The sequence below is a fragment of the Apodemus sylvaticus genome, chromosome 10 (assembly GCF_947179515.1).
Source record: "Apodemus sylvaticus chromosome 10, mApoSyl1.1, whole genome shotgun sequence".
NCBI classification, from domain to species: Eukaryota; Metazoa; Chordata; class Mammalia; order Rodentia; family Muridae; genus Apodemus; species Apodemus sylvaticus.
The window spans coordinates 51,158,963-51,165,303 of NC_067481.1; positions in this window are offsets into that span (position 1 = coordinate 51,158,963).

Consider the following 6,341-nt stretch of genomic DNA (forward strand, 5'->3'; position numbering starts at 1 on the left):
GAGTGCCTGGGCATAGTCACTCTTCAGCGTTGGGATAGCTGCCCCCGTCTTAAACACACATCACACTCCAGCCACGGAGATTCACATCCCTAAGCGAGCTGAGGGAGACACAAGCTCTCTCTTCCTGACATTCCCAAACACCAGGGGAAAATTCCTGGGCCTGTCAGAGCCTGCATTATGTCCTCTGCCTGTTGTCAAAAGGAACCCCAGCTCTCCCCGTACCTTCCTAGGACCCATAGGCAAAGGGCAGACATGTCCCAGAAGATTCCAGGCCTGTGCTCTCTAGTCTTTCTAGGGGACACTAGCTTTCCTGGGTGATAAGGGTTTACCTGGCAGGTTCCAGATGGTAGTGGCAGCCCTTGCTTTGAGATCACCGCATGTCTGGGGCCCAAAACCCACCGTCAGGAAGGTGGCTGAAGTGGCCAGAGGCTCTCATCGTACACACAGATAGCTGACAGCTGGAATGAGGCATCAGAGGCAAAACTGGCTGGGCCACCTGCCCTCGGCACCAGGCAGGCCACACCCACCACCCACGTGTCCCGCGTGAGTCAACCCCACACCCACAGAGAGGCCTCACCCCATAGGAGAAAAGGCAGGAAAGGTGCTTGCTGTGGCACAGAGCTTTAGATCTGGTCCCAACCCCTCCCTCATACATTGATCCTCAGAGGGTATTAATAGCCTCAGTCTCCTCGCTTCGGAAATGGGACCCATTACAGAGAACTTACTGATGAAGGCTCCCCGTGCAAAGACAAGAGGATGGAGGTAAAACTGCTTCGTAAGTAACCAAGACTATAACCAAAGGCTATCCTGGTGGCCAGCTGTTAAGACTTGACCTCCATCTTTCAAAAAAAATGATCAAGGACATCTTTCTAGTCCTTGGGATCAAATCCCTCCGAAACAGAGGAAGTCCAATGTTTCCCAACAGCTAGTATGCATCGTGAACATTTGTGTGTGACAACCTCACCGCTTCCTGCCTCTGTGATCTTTGGCAAGTCATCTGTCCCAAGCCTGGGTTTCCTCACCTGTCAATCATGCAAACCCATATTGGAAGGTAGAGCATAAATGAGGGAACAAGTGGAGAGAGATAGAACAAGGCCTGGAGTGAATTCATTCACCTGTGACAGCCGGGTGTTATTGTCACAGTATTTATTCACCCAGCAATAGTTTGTGTCCCTGTTCTTCAAGGCCAGAGCACTACAGGAAAACTCTGTGCCCTCCCTACTTGTCCAAATGGCTTCTGGGAAAGGGGTGGAGCATAACTTGACTCAGGAACTGCACACCTTCCGCGGGGAAGATGTGAGGACAAGGCGTGTCAGGCTTAGAATGGAAGCTCCTGCTCTCTGACAGTGCTGTTGGCTGAGGCAGCAGGGACTTTCCCGACTGGTCCCAGGAGGCAAGATCCCAGCTCCCTGATCACTACAACCTGTTAGGCCTGGGGAGGAGGAACGAGGCAGGGTCAGCTTCTAGATCATGAGAGAGAAAGGCCTGTGGCCCGGCCAGGGTAGAGCAGCCTCAGTAAGGCACACACCTGCAGCTTAATCCAGGGAAACCTGCAGTTGGTGCTCATGATTCCTAATCACTGTTCCAGAAACACCAGCATCCAAGGCCTACCTTCAATTAAACATGGCCTCTCTCCTCCTCACCTGCCCAAGCCTGACTCAGCGTTGGCCCAGCCTCACTTCTGATGTCTCAGCATCCTGGGCTATTCCCAGCTCTTTGTTGAAACTTTCCTTGCTTTTGCACTCTTCTTTGGAGACTAACTTAAAAACTCCTTTATCTCTCATCCAAAAGATGCTCTGTAACATCAGGGATTAGGGGAAGCCCCTCTACCCTAAGGGTATGACCTCATGGAAACCCAGTGTAGCACCAAACACTGGTCCACATTCAATGTCATGGAACCCAGCTATTGTAAGATGTGATACATAGAAGGTCACAGCAAGAGAGCAGTGAACCTGAGAGTGTTACCTCTGTCCTGGAAGCTTATGGACCACCAAGGAGACCAGCTCCAGCAGAGACTATCCAATCTCAGGTGACAAGGGCCAACGGAGGTGAAAGGAACTCATCTAAAGGGAAAATGGAGATTCAAATCAGAGGGAGCCTTTGGGGTAGAATTGGGAGAAAGGAAACTTTATTAGCAGAGTGTCAAGACACCTGAGACCCTAGCCCGTTTCAAGGCCTATAGCAATGTGTGAACTCAGCAAAGTGATCAGATATGGGGCTCAGATGCAGTCCACTGAGTGACCCCAGGCTGCTGGCTCAACCCTGACCTCTTAGTGACCCAGAGTTGGGCTGGCTGCTGACCAGTCAGCAACTGTCACCACTATAATCTAACAGGGACCTGACCCAGCTGAACCAGTGGTTCACGCTAAAGGCAGTGCTTCTGGCTACCTACAGGGAGTTAAGTTTGTCTTTGTGAGCTTTCTGTCTTGAGTCTGGGACCCACACAGCACACTCACAGGCCTGTGCCACCGGAAGTGCCGTGTCCTCCCTTCTACCTCATTCTCCAGCCCTTGCAAACCCAGCACTGCTTGCCTGGTCGTCTGCAGTGGGAATGGCCTGTTCATTCAGCTGTCCTCCACTACCAGGTTCCCAGTTCCTGAAGCAGCCACGAGCTCTGCCATGCTCACTTTCCCTCTGCAATCTGAACTCTCCTTCCATGATGGAAAGAACATACAGTAATCCCAGGAAGGGGCCTTTCAGATATGGGTTTGTACATGTGGAAGAGGGGGCAGAGCCAGAACCTGGGATGGGATGCAGGCAAGGAGAGGGAAAAGGAAGTGTGTCTGTCTGCCCTGGTGTGCTTTCTAGATGCCTGAACATCAGGCAACCTCTAAGTGTCTGCCAAGATATCCATGCGTGCCTCATCCTGCTAGCTGAGGTCAGAGCAGAAGGCCTAGTCAGCAGTCTGTCTGCAGAAGCCGTCCTCTGTCTGATGCCCAACACCTACAGAGGGCACACAGGAGGTGACGAGCAAACCTGCCCAACTCTCTGCACCTGCTAAGACTCACAGACACCAGTCCAGGTAACCAACCCAAGGATTCCATCTCTCCATGGAAGATGAACAGGAGTTGGGAGGGGGTGGTGCCCGGAAGATCCCTGCACAAATTCTTACTTACTTACCCTACTTAGTGCTGTGAGGTGGGGCAGGAAGTGAGGCAGAATTTCATCTCCCACCTCAGGCCTGCAGGAAGGTCAGGATAGGTCCCATCTGCATTCTGGGCTAAGAGCTGAGAGGCCACCTCTTGAGGGGGGGGAGGAGAAAGGAGAAAACTGGAAACCACTGAGATGAAGTTACATTGGCAAAAAAAAAAAAAAGATTCCAATTTAAAAAGAAAAGAAAGATGCAGACATGACCTTTTAAAAAAAAAAAGTCACCACCCTGATGACCATGGACTCTGACCCTCTGCAACCATGAGCCCCAATAAATACCTTCTTTGATCAAAAAAAAAGTCACTGAGTCCCGGGGTGGGTTGGCACCCAGTGGGGACCTCCCCTTCTCAGAGGTGAAGGAGAGGGGGGAAGGGAGGGGCTGTGTGAGAGGGGTACACAGGGGGTTCTGTGATTGGAATGTAAAGTGAATGAATAAATTAATGGGGAAAAAAGGAAAAAGTCACACAAAAGTTTTGTTCAATATTTCATTTGTTTCAAAATGTTATTACAGCCCAGACAGTGACTATAATAAGCTATATACACACATACACATGTCAAGTTATGGGGAATAAAGTTTATTTTGGTAGGTAGTATTAACAAAAATTAAAATTGCATATGTTAGTAGCTTAACTCAAGTTAGTACAAGTCTGACATCTTTTCTTGCTTTCCTGTGTTCTGCTAAATCACCATACCTAAACTGTTTTTAAATACTCAAATTTAATTTTATTCTCTTTGCCTAGACTCTGATTCTAAACAAAACTCTGCATAAGCATCTCCAATATCTGGTTTATTTCCTCATCATTGTCATCCAAATATGGATTACAGGCCCTGATAAATCAGCTTCATATTCTTCATAATCTGAAAAAATCTTCCCTTTCAATTAATTCTTGATATTGATCTTAGTCTGCAGCCACTGGACTGATCTACCCCAGGGGCCAGAGCAAGACCCCTCTAGATCCAGGGGAAGAGGCATCCACTCCTAAAATAAACAAAGCCCCAAAGAGTTCCACTTAGTTCTCAAGATAAAATCCCATAGCCAGCAGTGGCTAAGCCCAAATGATGTGGCTCCTACGCCTAAGGTCAAAACTGTCTGTGGATGCTTCTGAATTATATCCATCAAGTCATTCTTCTGACTGTACTGAATCCCATGGAGATGGGCGTGAGGGGTTTCCCACGCATCAGAATATGTTCAAGATTTTCTGAATCATCTCCTAGAGCAGCCTGGGAGATTTGAAGTAGAGCCCAACCAATTTGCAGAAACCCTCACTGGGTCACAAGAACTGTTCCACTGCCAACAGGCAGTTCTTCCCCAGTTTTCTCTCAGATGAGAGCTTGTCCTGTATCAGATTGGCAGCTTTCTTCCACCAAGTGCTGCCTCAGCGATGTGGGCATGAATGAAGTGAGGTCTCAAGCTGCAGAGGGGATGAATCAAGCTGACCCCCCGAGTCTGGGGCTGTGTCTGGGAGACCCTCGATATTGAAGGAACCAGAAGACAACAAGTTTCAAGAGCAGATTTTCTTCAGACTGGTCTGTAGTGATTGCTGCATGCTCCACACACAGAATCAAATGGAAAAGGAATCTGTAGTCATCAAACAATCACACGATTTGGTTTTTTTGTTTTGTTTTTTTGTTTGTTTGTTTGTTTGTTTGACTTCAGAAAAAAAGTTTATTTTGTCTTCTGGTTCCAACGAGTTCAAGTCCATAGTGATAGGGAAGGGACATGCTGACAAAAACGGGGAAAATCTATGATCATATTTTTATCCATACACAGGAAGCAGAAAAGACTAACATGAAATGAAGTGAAGCTATATATCCTCAAAGCCCACCCCTAAATAGTGTGCTTCCTTCAGGAGGCTGAACTTTCTTCTATGTGTTTTATAACCTTCCCAAACAACATCACTAACCAGGGACCAAATGTTTTATATAAAAGCCTATTGGGGACTAAGTCTCATCCACATAACCACAACTCTCTGTAGGCATACATTTTTGCAACATACTTTAATATGTGTTCAATCTTTCCTCTTGCCCACCATCCACCAGGTGCAGTGGAAGAGAAAAGTTATTAGGATATGGGGGAAGTGGACCTGCTTAGCAATAGTTCTTTGGGGGCAAGCAGTTCACTTCCACAGCAAACACCATACAATGTTTTCTGAGCTGAGCTACAAGTAAAGCCAGAAACCCAGGCCCAGAGCAGGTAGCGAGATGCTGCTGGCCCAGCTCCCTTCAGACAGAAGTGGCCTGCATGCCCCAGGCCTGACTCAGCAGTAAAGATGGGTTTAAAGTCAGACTGCCCGGGGTCACGCCCAGGTCACACTCTTTGTTGGCTGTGTGACTTGCTGTCCCAGCCTTGGTTCTTTCATTTATAACGTCGGCGAGCTAATAACAGCTTCCTCGGGAGCTGTTAGGAAGCTTAAAGGCTAATGCACATCAAGCCCTTTCATAAACACTCCAACCATCTGGGGGGAAGGGAACCCATATTCCTCCTCACTCACCTGCCCTGTGGGCTGTGCACACCTCGCTTCACCCATGGGGTCCTCAGGGGCCAACCTTGGCCTTACATGTGGGTTGGGCAGATGACTGAAGAACATGGAAGAGGGTCTTGGTACTCCCTCTAAAGAGTGGAATGTCCCTGATGGACTTCAAGTTTAAACACTTGGTCTCCATCCAGTGACACTTTTAGGGGGTTAAAGATCCCTCTGGGCATGGCGCCTAGTTTGTAGAGGCAGAAACTCCCAACTTTAACTGGTAGACACTGACTACTTGGAATCTGGCCCCAGAAAGTTGTACCTGACACAGACAGGTAGAGCCTGACTCCTAGTGATCCAGGAGCCATTACACTAAATAGTCTCAGGAAAGACCACTGAGCCTTTTGCCTCCAAGTCTGAAGACCTGAGTTCGATCCCCAGGACCCACAAGGTAGAAGGAGAGAACTGACTGCCATAAATTGTCCTCTGACCTTCTCACATGTGCTGTGGCTAATAAATAAATAATTTAGAGTAGAAAAAAAGAGAACAACAGATGCTATAAAACTTACTACTTAACAAAATAATGAGATAACCTCGCTATCCTTTCCAGATATGGGCTCCACACAAACAGCACACAAGATAAGATCAGGTAACTCTCTTCCTTCTAACTGTTAAAGAGGGAAAAACAAACTCCCATTCCCTCAATAGAGTGATTTTTTTCTCTCT